Raw genomic sequence first — 19,566 nt, 5'->3', positions numbered from 1 at the left:
TGCTAAAAACTTACAAGTCTAATAATTTAAAAATTAATATCACGGAATTTTACATACAGAATATAAATTCATATATTTAAAGCGAAATTTCAAAGTACAGTGCCAAGTGAGGCAAAAGAAATTTGTTTTGATATCATATCATCATAAATTACCGCTATATGGAAATTTCTGTACTTATTTAATAAAGGAAAAACTTCACTATTCAGATGCAGCTGTGAATATTTTCCAGTTGATCGCCTACGCAAGAGGTTTGCGATAAATATTTTTGGCAAGTGAAGTGTTCATGGGCTGGAACACGAAGTCCTCGTGCAGAAAATAACAACTTCTTTTGAAATTTAAATTTTATATCTCAAATTAAAGACAAAATATTAATACCAATAATATAATGACAACTACATTTACTGAATGATTATAGAATGATAATTGCATTTTACAGCGCAAGGAAAAAAATCCTAATAGGGAAAATGGAAATTAAAAAAAAAAAAAAAATATTAGCAATCTGTAAGAAAAGAAAAAAAATTAGCAATCTGAAAACTTCAGACTGCAGTTTTACATTTCAATTTACTACTAAAAAATTTAAATAAAATAGTTTAAAAGAAAATAAGGGTTTCAATATGAGGTACATAATATATGCATTAAATTTTTTTTATTATTGTAGCACTGCATATACTCATAAAAGTTATCAATGAAATATATGCTACGAGTATATTAAATGTATTTTAGTTTATATAAATAAGATATTCTACTAAATGAAATAAAGATTTTAGTTATTGAGAAAAATGTTTATTGCTTTTAAACGACTCAGTTTTGAAGCATTTACTTAGTAATTAAATTTAGAAAATAAATAAAAAATCGTATATTTTGCACAGTCGCTATACTTTGAAAAATAGCTATAAGAAAAGCCAGGTGGATGATAAATTAAAGGCCACGTGTTTCCCTCAATGACGATATTTACGAAGGCAGGTAGATAATATACGACGGTCACTCTGAAAATTTTTAGATACAGTTATACGGTACAAATTAAAGTTACTTAAGCTTAGGGTTGTTCAAAGTAATCCCTTCTAACACTGATACAGTTTTGTAGGCGAATTTTCCAAAGATTAAATGCTTCAAGCTATCCATTTCTCAAAACCGATGAAAACATACTTTTATACCACATTGATCTGATCTTCGGAAAGAAAACGACGGTCAGGTAAGTTTTGTTTTAGATTTGAAAAGTAGTCAGAAGACACACATAGCAAGATTAGATAACAGGATGGATGTTCTGTTATTTTAACGTGTTTTTCTTCAAGCCATTTAACTGTTAATCCTTGCTAGATAAGAAAATGTATTATCACGGTGAAGCATGAGTTCCCTAAAATTTTCATTTCTAAAGAATTTCTAGAACACATACATACATCTATAACTTGATGATTTTGAACAGTTATGCACTTCTGAAAGCAAAATGGCATACGTTTCTTTTTTGATTAATTGTCGTCTTTTCACCATTGTTGATGATTCGTATTCAAAGACCCGCATTTAATTTTTGGACATGTTGGAACATCCAAAAACGTTATACACGTTTTATCACCGGTTGTAATTTTAGAAATAATGTGTTGTTCATCATCACAAAGTAATTTTAGGGTTTCTTTACTGATTCTGACATGCTCAGCGTTTGGGTGTTCTGTTAATTTATGGGAAAGCAAATGACAGATTTATTTTTTCATATGCAGTTCTTTATGAATAATTTTATGTGTTGCTGCAAATACAACGTCCAGTTTCTTCTGTATCATTTGATAAGTACAGCGTTTATCATTGATTAATACTTTTTCTATGGTAGCACATTTTCTAGGACTGCAGTTGAGAAAGATCTTCTTGCGTGTTTTTCATCCAGGAGAGAATTTCGACCTGTACGAAATTCTGTAAACCGTATGAATACAGTGCCACGAAGTGCAGCTTCATTTCTTTGTGCTAATTATAGATTTTGATTTTGAAGGCGTTCTTCTTGATTTAACTTCACATTTAAATCATTAAAGATTATAGCATGACTCTGCTGTCGCGTCAGCTCTATTTTCTTTTCTTTCCAAAATTATTCTACAATAAATTAATTGCAATTGTTGCTATAAATTACTATCGTTTGCTAATATAAAAGAGTAACTTACACATCTAATAAATAATTTTCTTTTAGCGCATGTGCTCTGCCTTTGCTACGAAAATTTTAGAATTACCTGCTCGCGTAGTAATGTAACATAACGCAAAAGACCAAAAATCTTGAAAAGAGTCTGTTAAGTACATTTCTAAAGCAAAAATATGAAAAAGCATGCAATATTTCTCTTCTCTTCTTAAATAAAAGTAATATCTACTGCAACCACTCGCGAAACTAAATCTGAAACATGGATAAAATTAAAGTTCAACTCAGAAGAGTATCAGTCCTAAAAGCTACTTTTTGGGGGGTCCGTGACACTTATCCCGCAACAGCTTGACCAACAGGACATTTAGCGGACATAGACAGTTAGCTGATAGAACATTTAGCCGTCACTGACATTTGCACAGACAGCACATTTAGCAAATCGAAACTGTAAATGAATTAATGTAAATGTTGAAAAATATATAAGCCAGCTTATTTAATATCTAGTATATTTAATATGTAGCTATGCTATTTAATATGTAATAATCTTAGACTTTGTTATCGACAGTCGAATTTAATTGTCTGTTCTGCTAATTTAAAATATCAACAAGTTGTGAAAATTTCGTCTGTAGCACAAGTTTTCAAATTGAGAGCAAAACAAAAAGGTTATTTAAATCGTTTATATTTTATGAGCTGCTCAAGACGTAGTGATAAATCTCTATCTTTCTAGTATGGTCTCCAGGATTTTAACTCTAGCTTCCAGGAATAATAACAATCTACCGATTCTAATTTATTACTTGATTTTCAAATACTTAGAATAGTTTTGCTAACGAGTTTTTTTAAACTGCCAAGCCGTAATGAAAATGGAAGCTCAGTTACATTTGATGTTATTGTATTCACTCCGTGCTCTTGGAATCTAAGCTAAAGACGGAGTGATTATCTCCCTGCGTTGTTCCTGCGTCTAAGCTCAGACGGGATGATTATCTCCCAGCGTCCATCATGGAGAGATTAAATAAAGGTTTAGATGAAGTGACATTAGGTTTATCTTACAAGCTAAGGTGTCAAAACAATGCTGTAATTTTAAATGTTTTGCTGAGTCAAAAAGCTGAGGATTAAACAGACGATTTTTAATCTTACGTTATTCATTCGGAAACCGTTGTATTGTCCAATAATACATTTCCAAACGGAAAATAATCACTTTCCAGAACCGCTCTATCCTGAAAATAAGTATGTGTACTTAGCCATCCCATGTGTTCTCTAGATTTGTCTCCTTGCAATTATTTTGGTTTCACGAAACTCAAAGACTTTCTTGTCATGGAAGAGATAAAAGGAATGCGACATTCTACTTTTAGACACTAACTGCTTCTATAAACTTTCTCTTTAATTACCTGTAATGTTTGTATTAAGACAAGAAGCCGCATGCATCCATGTAAACTCTGCAACGTTTCTATTTTTTAATGTACTGTGATTACTAACTGCAAATTTTTAATGTAACTCTGATTACTAATTAATAGTGAATATGCACTAAAACTTCGATGACTTGAACCTGAGTTACTTGGAATGTTTGTTACAACTAGAAATTCGAAGTTTTATAAAGATAAGTCAAAGCGAATATCTTTTCGATATTCACTTTGACTCACAGATAAAGTCAAAGTGAATATCGAAACTTACTTTTCCAAAAGTAGAAATTTTAATATTTGTTTCTTCTTGAGGCGGCTGTTTTTTCAAATTTGGTTTATTGAAACTTTCCCTGAATCAGGTAGATTGATAAACTTCCCCTGAATTAGAAAACCCTGAATTAGATAGATAGTTCTCTTTTTCTCCATAAAAACGAAAATCTTATGCACTGTATTTCTATATCGTAGCACGTACTTTCAAGCTATTAGTATTTAACAATATAAACTAAGTTTAAGAGCTCGACGGTTTTGATCACATTTCGTCTTTTAGCAAAAATATATGAACGATAAATTTTATATTAGCTTTCTTACAAAGAATGTTTCAAATAGCTAGTTTTTCTTTATATTATTATAGATAATTTTGAAAAAAGGTGTGCCTTTTAACATGTCATTTACTGGTCTTCAAAGTTAACAAAATTATATGATTTAGAATATTTGCACTCGATATTAATTATCAGATCACTTGGTGGAAACGATAAACGCTGGATTTAGTCTACCAAAAAACGTTTGGGCGATGCTTTATTCCTCTAACATTTGGTAAGCAAATTTTAACTCAACTATTGTTCTCTGGGTTTTACTTTAATCTTAATATGCAGTTAAAATATCTCCTGAAAGGTACAACTAAGTTAAACTAAAGTTTCAAAACAATTCGATAAAAATACAAAATTTACGGAATTTACTGTCGAAAGAGCAGTAAGAGCAGTGTGTCGAAAGAGAGTGTGCGGAAAAGTTTCAATCTTGTGTCAACATTGAAAACAAATATTTCTGAAAGACGAAAAAAAGAAAGACTATGAATTTGCAGAAAATCGCTTTAAAGAAACTGCATGTTCAAGAAGAAATATCTGGAGACTGAAATCATGTTTTGCTGAGGTTTTCACTCAGTGCATAGTGCAAAATATTCCAGCGAATAGGCCTATACTAAGGAAGAAGTGAAAGAAATAACATCGAAAACAGCAATTGTTTTTTTTCATTGAAGAGTTGTATAAATTTAAATTACTCCATTGAACTTCGTATCCCATCGTGAAAGGATGATTCAATGATGATATTTATTTTAGTCGAATTTATTGAAGATTCATGAATTTATCCAAAAACGCATATGCACGGTAAAAAAAAAGTTCGCTCTTTACAGGCAAAAGTTTTGTAAAGTTACAGAAATCAAAAAGTTACAGAAGAATTTCCTGTAATGGTAACAGGTTGAAAGCAAACTGCAGCGGTAACAGCTGATTTGCTTGTAACATTACAGATAATGTTTCAGTAGCCACTCGGAAGAATCACGTGACTGACTGGAAATTAGCCATTGAGGAGAAAAGTGTTTGAAAGCTAGTTGCAGAAAAAAACATGGCTGAATGCATGTTGGTTGTATAGCGCAGGTAAGTAAGAAAATGTTTACAATTACTGCTTGAAATATTTTTTGTTCATTTTATGCAGATTATTCTCATGCACTTTGCACTGTTATATGTAGTGAGTAAGTATTTAAACGTTTAAGCTTTGCGATTAATTAATATCAGTGTTCGTAATGTCTAATGAGTTGAAAGAGTGCAAAATATTTATTCCAAATGCAGATCTAATAGTAGTATTTTGTCATTGTGCATCCGATAAATTACGCCTTAAATTGCCCGTATTATTATTTAAAACTAATTATTCCAAAATTTAATCACTGTTTGTGGTATATAATTGAAATGGTAATGTGTTTGTTGAAAACAAAACTAATCATTTTAGCGTTCTTTTCTAATCGTCTGACCAAAGAACGTTTGACATCTTTTTCCCGGCAGGCCATGCGAGACAAAGCTGTATGTAAGTTCAGCTTTGATGCGAGAAACGTTTATAGTATAAACATTTAGAATTCTGAATGTAATGTATATATTTTTTTGCTTACTAGGTTTAGTTTATTCTTTTTCTAGGATTATCTAATTAGTTACACCTGGTTTATAATTCAGTCTAATATGTGTCGTACATAAACGAGTGTGTTATGAAGTAAAATTACAAAAACTTGAACAACGCGGTCGAGAATCTCGTTTATTCCTTTAGTGTAATAATATTTTTTTCAGTGGTATTAATTTCTTACGAAAATATTATAATTCCAAAATGAAGTAATTATATTGATTAAAAATATGCCGTATCATACTTTTCGTAATGTTTTGTTTTACTAACTAGATGCAACTTAATTATTCCATGTATTTTAATATACCAATATCAACAGGGGGAAAATGGAAATGACCTAAAATATTTTTCTAACAATTCGTTAAACTAATTATAAAACAAAACTAAAATTTTGTGCATTATTTCCAAAAATATCATTTCATTAATATTTTATAAATGACAACATATATTATATTGTATATATAACTACCATTGCATACTTATAAGTTTTTAAACATTTAATGTAGAATTTATGTTGATTTTATTTTGCCCAGTTTTAATACAGTTTTGAAGTATGATAGTCTTGTTACTAGGATAGCATGAATCTGCTAATACAAGTTTAATACATTTCTTGACAAATGTTTCTCTTATTCATGTAATATAATATATAAATCATAAAATAAGTTTTCTTAAAAATAAATTATTATTGTTTATTGGAATTTAAAACAATTCTGTATCTGTATATGTTGTATTAAAAATAAAATAATAATGAATTTTTAATGAAGCATTGATTTTAGCATTAACAATGTAAATATATATATATATATATACACACATGAATAAATGGAAATGCAAGCTACTTTTCCTTACAAAACCGCCCATGAATATATACTTCCCTTTAGGCTGATAGCCTTTGCATGCTTTGCCATATTCTATCAATCCAAATGTTGCAAATATGCAGAAAATTTTACTTTCTTTGAAAGTTAATACCGGAAATAAAATTCAGTGCATTTGTAAACTACATTACATCTCTTATAGCTTTGCATTTAATTTCCCAATGATTTACTAGTCCAAACTAAGGCAGAATTCAGATATCGTTCAAATAAAAGAAAATTAATAAGGTCTGATTTTTAGACGTATATATGAAGATTTATTTTTTCAAATATTATTTTAAGTCAACCAAATTAATTTCAAATTTAAGTAAGTATTCATGCCTTTCAGTAGCATTATTTTTGATATCTTAAATTAAATAACTGAATGCAATATTTCTTGTTAATAAAAGAAAAGCAATGTTATGAAAGACTAGCGAAGGGGATTTGCAAGTTCTAATTACGAAAGGTCCCATGCTTTAAGGGGTCATTTTTAAAAATACTTAATTAAAAAAAATATTTAACATAAAACTTCCAAACTTCACACATGTGTAATATTAATTCTATATATTTTATCTCATTCTTATTTTATTAATTAATTTCATAGCATTTTGTGTGACACTAGTAGTAATTATTAATTAAATTTTATGCTGTTTCTGATCTATGTTTTGATTTTGTTATTAATTACGTTAGTTTACATAAGATTTAAAATTATGTAAGGTACAAAAACCTTCTGCATCTATTAATATATGCTGAAGTGAATGAAATTATGCCAGTGAAATTTTTTTAAATCAAAAACAAATTTCTGTGGAAAATTAAAGTTATAAATTCTAAATGCAAACAAAGGAGTGAATTTGAAAGTTATCAAATAAGCCAAAGTGTTGGTCATTTTTTCAGTTTTGCAGAAGAATTTTTATACTTTGCAGAATGGGAATATGATGTTTGGTTTTGTTAGTATTAATTATTACAACTGAATTATTGCAACTTACATTGCAACACGTAATTTAGCTTAAAATTTATTTGAACTTAATTTTCTAATTTATTTTGATCATGTATATTTCATATGTCATAAGTCTTTGAAATGAACTTAATTCTATTTATTTACACAATTTTTTTAAAGAAGAAAAAGTCACATTTGGTTTGCTTAGTTGCACACGAAGATACATACCTATATATATAGAGAGAGAGAGAGAGGGAGAAAGGGGAGTTATGTTTACTTGCAGACTTTTTTCTTCCTTTTTACTAATATTATAGTATGAAAATCAAGGGGGAAATTAAGCAATCAATTTAATTTTGAAGGATGTGATTACAATAAGATCATAACCAATCAAAAATATTCATGAATGAACTACTGGTAACTATCATAGTATTATTATTTAAAAGAAACCTACATTCCAATAAGAACGCTTAGTAACATAACCATTTAAGTTATCTGATAAAAGTAATTTTCATTCCTACTTCCCTATACCTTGAATTTCACTCTTAGTATTGCCCACTGCTACTCCCTAGACCTCAAAGCATTTAATGCATCTGGAACTGCAATTTGTGTCTTCTTCTACAGCATGCAAGTTATCACCGTTTAGTTTGTACTGCCACGAGCAATGATCTTCAGAATTACCATATTGCGTTGCATATTCCACCCCACCCAGCTTTAGAACCAGATTCTGAAAATTAAAAAAATATTTACATAATTTTCCCCTTTTAATGCATTCAGAAAATGAATATCCCAAGATTTTAAAATGGATTTATCAACATAATGATTGTTTTCGTCATACTAACAAAGGCAAACTTTTGCACACTTAAGGCCCCGTTGAATCTTTCTCTTCTAACTGTTGAATATTATGTCAGCCTAATACAAACAATGATCTATGATAGTGAAAGCAAATACCAACTGCCATTCACTGTGCAATTTTGCCATATCAGCTGAATGTTCACCCTAGCAAGCATCGGATCACAACCTTCTCTAATTATTTATGTATGATCTGAGGCCTAAGGATTTGCAAGAACAACAATGAGAATGACAGAAGTTCAAATTATAAAGAAGAAATGAGATAACTTATTAGATGTTGCAAATATGTGTATTCTTATTGAAATAGAGGTTTCTTTTAAATAAATAATATTTTGATAGTAGTAGTTTATCCATGATTACTTTTCATTTGTTATATTCCTACTGTTAATGTGTCCTTTGGAAATTAAATTATTCGTTTAATTTTTCCCTCTTAATTTTCGGAAGATAAAATTAGTAAAAATAAGTGGGAATATGGCATCAAGAGCATTAGATATCCCCATTTTCTTGAAGCTGTTCACTATTATTGTTTCATCAATGATAGGCCATGCACCCAAAATCCACTAGCAAATCAGTTAGTAAGATGAAAATGACCACTATGCGGACAAAACATTTAGGGTAACTTGTTTTGTGAGCGCCTTAAGGAAGACAAACATTACCTAAATCTTTAAAACATATTCAGAATCCTGTGCTAAAAGAAAGCTAGGGGAAAAATGTTGTCCGAGTCCCAGTGATTCCTTTGGACGAATATGTAATATTGTTTTAGAAATTTAAGGTAATAAATATAATATTTTTCGAATGCTAAAACAGTTCGAGAAATTTATTCAGGTTCTGAATTCTGAATATAAGTATACTGTATATTATATTTAATAACTATGGTGGCTTCATTTATGAAAATATTTGAATATTGGCTGATTTTGTACAATGAGCCTTCTCTAAGCTAGCTATACGTGATTCCTGAAAATTTTGATCTTTAAATGATAGTGGGCATCCTAGAAGTTATGTTTACTAATTAGTTATTTTATGAGGAATGCTGGTTAAATTTAAAAAGTGATTGACTGAGGTAGCTTGTCGTAATGAGACGGTTCACTGTAATCCAATTTTTTAAAGAATTTAAGCTGTTCTTAATTAATTAAGATATTATAAAGAAATATGATTAAAAGTGTTATATAAGCACATGTTTAAAACATCTATTAAAATAATTTTTATAAGCTTTTTAAGAGCATGATTATGATTTTAAAAGAAATGTTTTTTTCTTTATTTAGGAGACATGGTTTACAAAGAGGAGAAAAACCATTCATTTTTTCCAAGCAGTCGAAACGAATTTTTATGAAATGTTTATTAAATTATATTACGTTATTTTTTAATTAATTCTTTTTTCAGGTTTTATGTAAAGTTTATGAATTAAGTAATAAATTATTTTTACTTCTGTATTTTAATTAGCATATTATTTGCTTCATAGTGTTTCACAATAAAATTATAAATTCAATAAACTTCTTAATTAACATGCTGTAATATAGAGAGAGCATAAAGTTTGTTTTCTGTTGTCACATGTTTATTTCACAATTTTGTATTTGAATCTCGAAATTTATAATAACTAGGAATACGTTTTAGTATCACTTTCGAAATGGTAAATATTAAGCTTAGATTTATTACATATTATGTTTGTAAAAAATTATACGTAAAATTAAAATGCATTAAATTTTAAGCTAAACTGAAGTATTAATTTTAGAAATAAATTTCTTAAAGGAATAATTGTATTAAGAATTTTAAGGGAAACAAGGCTTTAAAAATTAAGGTCAGTTGGCGAAGTTTTATGCTTATTCAAAAAGCATGACATTAGGTTTTTAATGAAAGACTTCTATCTGTTAATTCAAAGGAAATTATTTGAAGGTAAGTAAAAAAGTTATGCATTATTTCAAACAATAGCAGACTGTTGAAAAACACTGAGTGCAGATAAGAATAAAAAAATTAGTTAGACGTTGTAATTCAAGCGTATGAACAAAATTTGAATTCCTTGCAGTAACAAAATGAAGTTCATTGCTAAGTTGAATTCTTTAATTTACTGAAAATGTCATTTTTTAGAAGGAGAGAATATATTTTTGAAATATGAAGAACAGCTGTTCTGAGTTCTTCATAGAAATATTTTACAAAATGTCTTTTACTGTAATAATATGATCATATCAACATGCAACACGTTTACTCATTTTACTCATATAAGTTAAATCTAAAGCAACATGTGTCTATTTTAGTTAAAATTACTAAAAAGGAAGTTCTAGAACATATCTTATTAACTGACACTAAAACATGCAAATAAAACATACTATTTTTTTCAGCTATTTTACAGGGCAAATATAAGGAGTAGCATATCAATTTTAAATTAATCAAAATGATAATATGAAAGGCCTTTCAATAATATCAGACATAAGTTTCTCTTCATAAAACAAAAATACTCTGCAACAGACTAATGTTACTTTTTGAAAAAAGAACATTGCTGTTGAAAGCACATCTTTTAAATTAATTAATTAATTAATTAATTAAATTAATTAATTTATTAAAATTCTAAATTATGCAAATTGACTAATTTAAAAAGCCAAACTATTATGCTTCACTTGCATATATCTGTATAATGATATACACATGCAGATATTGTTTTACTCAAAACATCTTGATTTCAATATATTTTATTATAATAAGCATCATTTTAGACAAAAAAAGTCTATTACTTTTATAGACATATCCTTTAGTATTATCTATGAAAAATATATTCTACACACATAATTACTTAATGGGATATTAGAAGGAAATAATCTGAAACCTTTACAGATACAACCATTGGAATTTTACGTAAGAAAAATATCTTCTACTCACATAATAACTTGCTATAATAATACAAGCAAATAACCTATAACGGTTACACTGTTGATATTTTACATGAGAAAAACATGTTCTTTTTACATAATTATTTGCTGTAATATTACACGCAAATAATCTGTAACCATTACAGATATATCGTTTGGGATTTTACATGAGAAAAACATATTCTTTTTACATAATTATTTGCTGTAATATTACACGCAAATAATCTGTAACCATTACAGATATATCGTTTGGGAATTTACATGAGAAAAATATGTTCTACTTACATAACTATATGCTGTGATATTACAAGAAAAAGATCTGTAACTATTACAGGCAAAACTCTTGTAATGTTACAAAGAAAACACCTGTTTCTGTTACTCAAATAACCTATGGCATCCCAGTTTCCATGAGTTTTCTTAGTAACCTTACAGACTTTTTTTTTACAGTGTGGATATCAGAAAAAATATTCTCAGTGTTGATAAAACTATTCTTTTCTTTCATCACATGCCTTCGAAATGTCGCCTCTAAAGACGTTCAGTATTATGGTCAAATTGTTTCATTATTTTATTCTGATTACTGATGAAACGAAAGGCGACATTTTTACTCATAAGATTGTCGCAGAAATGAGTATAGTATATAACGAATAAAAAAGGATGGATGACTGCGGATATATATCTCTGCAGAATTCTTCAAGAAAATTATGAAGGTTTTCTTTAGACAATAAGGCATTAAGAAGAAAAATTTAAGGCATTCAGAAAATGAAATATTGTAACAGACCTATTTAAGTGTAACTGAACTATTTTATTCACGCCATGAACTCATGAACTGTAACCGAACTATTTTATTTAAACGCCATCTCGTGGCGATATCAAAAAACGTCAGTCGACCTCCAGCCGCCATGATGATAGTTTACTATGTTACGTTATTCTCAATGTTTGATGCTCCATTTCGTTTATGTTTCATTTATATATATATTTCTTTTGTTTGTAACCGTTCCTGTCTGCTCTGTTAATAAATCCTTTTAAAGCTAGCCGGCATTAGTGTCTATTGAGGAACGGCTACATCACATTGGCGCCCAACTAAATTTGAATCCAAAATGGCGCAACAAAATGTTTAGAATTTCTGTTTGGCTTTAACAAGCTCTTACTCCCGAATTTAACTTTTAGTTGCTGGAGATCGGCTCAGTTTCTTTTCAGGTGTGGACTACTGGTCAAATATTCTGGAAACCAATTCTGGAATTAAAATTGCCATACCGTGCTGCTAGCACATCGAATCATCAACTGGACAATTTCAACGGAAAAGATAAGTTTCGTTTACATTATCGTTTAATCTGAGTTTAAAGTTCTTTTAAACTGATTATTTATTATAAGCTGCTTCTTAAAGCAAATGTAAATTCTTTACTGAAATCTCATTTATTGATACTACATAAGAGTATTAAACGAAAGCAAACAGCTTTCTGTTAACCAAACGTTATTTCTTGAATTGTAATTTGTTATTTTAAAATGTTAATTCGCATAGTAAATTAATTTGTGAATAATATTGTTTCACTAAATACATGTTTTGATGTTAAAGTTTGAATATATTCATGGACATTGTTCATTAGAATTTATTAGTTTCGCTTCTGCATACAGCAGCAGATGTTTTTCCCCCGCGGAAATGTTTAGACTAGCGATGATTTATGATTTGTTTACGTCAAACCTTTTATTATTTTTATTTCCTTTGAGTGCTGTTGTTCCTTATTAAATGTTTTATTCTACATAAAATAAAATATTGTACTTGTTGATTTATCTTTCGACGAACATTTTGAGAAAATGATTATAATATACTACTTCAGGTAAATATAATTGTTTTCAATTTAATGAATGCATGCCTTAAAAAATATTTCTTGAAGCGAAAGAAAATAATTATGAATAAAATCGAATGACTATTTAAATAAAGTAAAAGAGTTACTAAGTGTGTGTTGCTTAATCAGCTTAATATTTTGTTAAGATTAAGATTTCGAAGAATTCAGCTTAAATATAAAAGCTTATGGTAAGACATTTATGTATGTTTTGTATGTTTTGCTAAGTAGTAAACAATTTTTGAGCAATTTATTATATGTTATTTTCTTTATACAAGTTGAATTTATGAGGACATTTTATGATATTTTTACGACTCCGAAACAATAAACTTTGTGAGTATTATTGTTTACATTTATAAATACTGTTTAATAGTGGTATATAAATGTACGAGTAACATTGTTTACATTCATACATGCTGTTTAATAGAGATATATACATTTTACTTAAAGGTATAATTATTAATTCTAAAATACTGTATTGTGAATAAAATCGAAATAACAACAAATTCAACTCCATCTTTTCCCTCCCCCCTGACCTCTCATATAATTATGGCTTACCTTGCCAAAGCACGAAAAGAGGATTTAAAAACTCTCGCTGCAGAACTGGGTTTCACTGTAAACGACACTATGCGAGTAATAGATCTTAAAGATCTTATTGTCAATTCTGACACTTATGATGAGGCTTTTACCAGGAATCTCCTGGAAACTTTAATCGAAACTAGACAACAAAAACAACGTGAAAGGAACGATCTGGAGACACGTCAAAGAAAAGAACAAGAACTTTTATTTGAATTGGAACGTTTAAAATTAAACCTGGCAGCTGCTCGCTCAAACCCTAACTATGCCACCTTTGCTTCAAATGCAGCTATTGGAACAAATATTCAACACCTAATCCCTAAATTTACAGGAACTTCTGACATTGCAACCTACCTGCAAATTTTTGAAAGACAATGTGAGAAAGTTAATATAAAACAAATAGATTACATCACTCATCTCCTACCTCTTCTGCCTATAGACATTTCGCAAATTATTTTAAGAGAACCAAAAGACAAATAAGAAGATTATTCTTACATCAAGAAGATTCTGCTACAAAGATTCAAATTAAATGCTGAATCATTTCGAATTAAACTTACTACACACCAAAAACACCCTGGGTTTTTATGGAAAGATTTTACTTACGAATTAAACAATTATCTCGAAGAGTGGCTCCATAGTCTCGATGTTACAGACTTTGAATCACTCAAAGACTTGGTCCTGACAGATCAGCTTAAAAGAAGAGTCAGTAGTGACGTTAAGGAGCATTTTATTGATACTTGGGGAAAAATAAAGAGTTCATCTGAATTAGTACAGAAATTGGATGATTATGAAGCTGTACGTGTTAAAAATACGAACTATAAAACTCAACTTCCTGGCAGGCGGAACTATTCTTACAAACCGACTAATCCATCCAAACACAAAGTAGAAAATCGAACAAGTGGCATACAGGGAACTCATAAAACCTTTTCAAATCGTGTTCAGCAACAAACAGAGGAAAAGCGACCTCCTTTAACATGCTATGGGTGCGGAAAAACTGGTTTTATCAAGTCTAAATGTCCAGACTGTAACCCCCCAAAGACTTCAAATTCATCAAATTTTGGCACTATCCAAATCCGATCCTGTTTATCTTCCACTCGAACTGCTGTATTTCGAATTAGTATTGGTGGTGTTTCCGGTACAGCTTTTGCCGACACTGGTGCTAGTCACTCAATTGCAAGTGAATCCCTCTATCATATTCTGCAAAAACAAGATGCAGTATTTGAAAAGACAACACTACAGGTGTCTTTCGCTGATGGTTTGGTATCTGAAAAAGAGGTACTTCGCACCGAACAAATCATTCTTCTCGAAGGCAGAGAGTTCAAAACTCCGCTCCTTGTGTTGCCTGATGCCAAAAATAACTCGACTCTGTTAGGAACTGACTTTCTTCAAAAAGCTAAAATTGTTTTAAATCTTGCTGAAAATAAGTGGAACTTTTCTGATGAACCTCGAAGAAAATATAGCTTCGTGAAACCTCATCAATCCCAAGTACTGGAAGAAACCCCAATTGTTGTAAACAACTGCCGACTAAGAGAAAATGAAGAACAGCAATTAACTACAGCCCAACGGCTTGCAACTGATGCATTGCTTAACAAATATCACACTGTCTTCAAAGTAGGGGGAGAAACCACTAATCAAAAGCCATCTGGTTTACTTCAAACTCCAGTCTATGCTCAACGTTTTGAGACCTTGTCAATTGATCTTTTCGGTCCCCTTCCTGAAACACCGTCTGGTGAAAAATGGATTTTTATTGTGCAGGACTGTGCTACGAAGTGGACAGAACTATTTGCTTTAAAGGAAGCCACGGCCAGAGAATGGGCCACTATTCTTTTGGAGGAAGTTGCCCTTCGATTTGGGTTACCCAAGAAAATAATAAGTGATAATGGTACCCAGTTTACTAGTGCTGTTATGCAACAACTATGCTATATCTTGAACATTGATCAAAGTCTTACTCCTGTCTATCACCCACAATCTAACCCAGTTGAAAGAAAGAATAGAGATCTGAAACCACGTTTAGCAATACTTGTTGGTAACGACCGTCAGTCATGGAAGGATAAACTGCTATTAATAAGGTTTGCTTTGAATACAGCCAAATGTGATTCAACTGGACATTCTGCTGCTTTTCTTCAATTTGCACGAGAGTTACGAACCTTAGATGATGTAAAGCATGATATAAAAGCCGTAATTGAGAACGATAATTTTGTTCCCGAAATTACTCCATATTTGAAACGTTTTGCAAGAAATGTACAACAGGTACGAGAAAGAGTCGAAATGCATCAAGATAAGCAGAAACGATATGCTGACAAAAACCGAAGAGAAACACCGAAATTCGTTCCTGGAGATAAAGTTTGGGTCACCTTCCACCCAATCAGCAAAGGTCCACTGAAGAAAACTGCTAAATTCATGCCCAAGAGAGATGGTCCTTATGTGATAGTGACTACAAGATCTCCAACCACTTATGATATTGCCGATCCTCATGAACCAGACAAAATTCTCGGCAAGTATCATGTTTCAGCCTTGAAATCATATCAAGATCGAAATAAGTTTCAAAACTCAGCTCGTGTAACTCCAGTGGTTCCCTTAAAGAAAAGAGGACGCCCGAAACGTGTAATACCACCCGAATCTGCACCTGTTGCACGAGGTGCAGGTGACGCTAAATTTCCTGCTTGTCAAACTGGAGCCCATTCATCTGATTCTCCGCCCGCTGCACAAAGTAGACAAAGGTCAGTTCCTGACTTCTTGCCGAGTCAGAGGGGGAGGATGTAACAGACCTATTTAAGTGTAACTGAACTATTTTATTCACACCATGAACTCATGAACTGTAACCGAACTATTTTATTTAAACGCCATCTCGTGGCGATATCAAAAAAACGTCAGTCGACCTCCAGCCGCCATGATGATAGTTTACTATGTTACGTTATTCTCAATGTTTGATGTTCCATTTGGTATATGTTTCATTTTTTATGTATATTTCTTTTGTTTGTAACCGTTCCTGTGTGCTCTGTTAATAAATCCTTTTAAAGCTAGCCGGCATTAGTGTCTATTGAGGAACGGCTACATCACAATATTTATTTATTTATTTTTATTTAATTATTTTAATTCATTAATTTATTTCCCTGAATTACCGTCTTTTTTATGTTACGTTATTTGATTTTTGCGATTTTAAAAATAAAAAATTTGAACTTATCTGGAAATATGGATAATATTTTAACAAACTAAATGTAGGATGATAAAATTATGTGAATTAATGGCAGAAGGATAAAACCGTGTAAAATTGTTTGTGTGCATATCATTCTAAATTAAAATGTAGTTAATACAACTTTTTCATTTATCAATCTTTCTTTCAGTTTTACGCATCGAAAAATCTGTCTTCCTGCTGGCCGAATTGCTTGTTTTTGCGTAGAAATTCTAATTTTAATTGCAAAAAATGTTTTTCTTTAACTGGTTTTTAACTGTATTTGTTGTTTTATGTTTTCTGCATTTTTACAAATTTTAATGAAGAAATTTTGAGTTTTTGTGTATTTTTGCCTTGCCGTGAAATGAGACCTGAATTAATCGAATGAGAAATGCAGCTCTAATGAAATTCGAGGAAATTAGTTTAAATGACATGCAGCAAAAAAAGTTTATAATTTAATAGGCCGTACAATGAAGTTTGCTCACATCAGAATTTTTTTGACTGTGTATGTATTAGCTAAATGTCTTGTCGGCTAAGTTTTTCGTCAGCTTAGTGGTTGTCGGCTAAGTGATCAGAACCGACCTTTTTCACTTCATTGCTGTTTTCAACATTAAATGGTAAAATTAGAAAGGAGCAAAACTATATATAACTACGAAATAATCATAACCGTTGGCATTATTGGTGGAAGCAGACGATAGCGTATACAAAAAAAAAAATAAAAATAAAAATAAAAATAAAGAAGTTACATTTTTCCATTCGACCTATTATAAGTTGTTCGAAACCTGCTTTGTTTATGACACTAATTATATAAAACGAAACAGTTATAAAATAATGTAAGGAAATCCAAGTAAAGTGATTCTTTTAAGTGATTTTTACGCTATAGTGAGCAATGCATTTTCATAACATGGAAGAAAAATAAAAGAATTTATGCGTTGACAACTGGTAACAGCATAAGAGCATGTTTACTATGGACAGGATTTTATTACAAATTAAAAACAATAAAGAGGTAGAAAAGATTTTTCGTCTTTGTGTTCGGATGCTAAAAAAAGTCTGATGCCTTTTTGTAAATCTGCTATTTTTTTGCACTGCATGACATGTATTTTAATAATTTGAAAGATAAATTAGAAATTTGAAAGTCTTCTGGTACAACAGTTTTAGATTTAGCAATTTACCGGGATAAAGATAGATTAAATTACCGGGATAAAGATAGATTAAAGATATCTTCTGCAAAATGACCAATGAACCAACCAGCCATGAAAATGTGAATTACTTGAAAAGTTAGATTCACGTGTGCAGTATTAGAATGGCATTATTTTATATTTATTTCAAATCTTTACTTATAACTATTATCTGTTTTCCGTTATCGTTATTTTATTTTATATTAGCATTCGGCGTAAAATTGATTGTAAAAATTTAAAAATTCACGTTATTCATTAATTCCCAGTGTTTCCAGTTTCCATTAATTTCATACATTAGATTTACCTCCCTTTGTTTCACGTTTAATTATTACTTGAAAAATAGCTTTCATTTGCATGAGTAATAAATAAATAGAGGAAATAAGTGTAAAATTAGCACAAATGAGCATAAAATTTATTGTCTGATTGCACTTTCGTTGGCACTGAAACTGAATTTATCAAAGCATTCTTTTTTCTGTTTGTTAACCCGTTCATTAGGGCTATAATGTTGCCCACAAAATTGAAATGTTTGATTCAGATAGAGCTCGTATAGACTTTTCTATACCACTGATAAGAAGGAATTAGAAACTATGCCGATCTCAAGGTTACAAACGAAAATTTTATAAGCTTATAACGTATTTCTCCCGCCTTTTTAGCATGCTTTCGTAGTGTAGTGGTCTGCACGCTGGGCGCGTATTCCAGAGGTCCGTGGTTCGATTCCCGGCGAGGGCGTTGCTCATTTCTTATCTTTCCTGCTTCAAAACAAACTAATGTCTCTGCAGTGGCCGCCGAACTAAAAGGATGGTGGATGATGATTCTCCACACCTAGGATTCGGCGATTGGGTCCCCTAAACCCCAGCCGCCCTTTAAAAATTGGGAGTATATAAGGTATTTCTCCCGCCTTCTTAGCATGCCTTCATAGTGTGGTGGTCTGCAACCTGGGCGCGTATTCCTGAGGTCCGTGATTCGATTCCCGGCGAGGGCGTTGCTCCTTTTTTTAAGTCTCTTGCTTCAAAAATACCTAATGTCTCTACAAGCTTTTACGAAATCCAGATTAGGGATGAATTGATGTTAGCAACAATTGGGCTAGGCTTTATTTTTCTAATAGTTACTTTTGTTTTGGAATAAGCCTTTCCTTTACCTTTTAGTTTCATACCTACATTTCCCTGCCAGAATGAGTTTTCATGATTAAGATTTATGCAAATAAGAGTTACTTTAGTCGCCGGCTGGCTGCATGGGCGTTTTCGTGGTTTTCCCCATGTGTGGAGTGTATACGAAACAGTTTTTCTTATAAAGTCCTCCACGAAGGCATCCTTCCTCTTAAGTAGATAGCCCTCGTGTGTGGTTTATCGTAAACAGATAAACCAAACCAATCAGTAGGAGAGTGTGTTCTGCCTTTCAGCCACGTTGTTGCTATTACACTCATGTCCATAAATTAAGGATAATTCGGAATCACCTGTAAAATCACTACACACATCTTCAAAAATCATATGCAAACTTCAGGAAGTAACCAGATGACACCGATGGTACGTCACAATGACGAGAGTGTAAGAGAGTGATATATAAGGAATACAGGCAAAGAAGTAAAATTGTTCGCAGGCGCTTTATAAGCATTTCCGTGCAATAACCGAATATTTATGACA

Source organism: Stegodyphus dumicola, chromosome 4, assembly GCF_044657685.1.
Source record: "Stegodyphus dumicola isolate Sdum_Otavi_A_Nest chromosome 4, ASM4465768v1".
Lineage (NCBI taxonomy): Eukaryota > Metazoa > Arthropoda > Arachnida > Araneae > Eresidae > Stegodyphus > Stegodyphus dumicola.
This window is presented reverse-complemented; position numbering follows the sequence as displayed.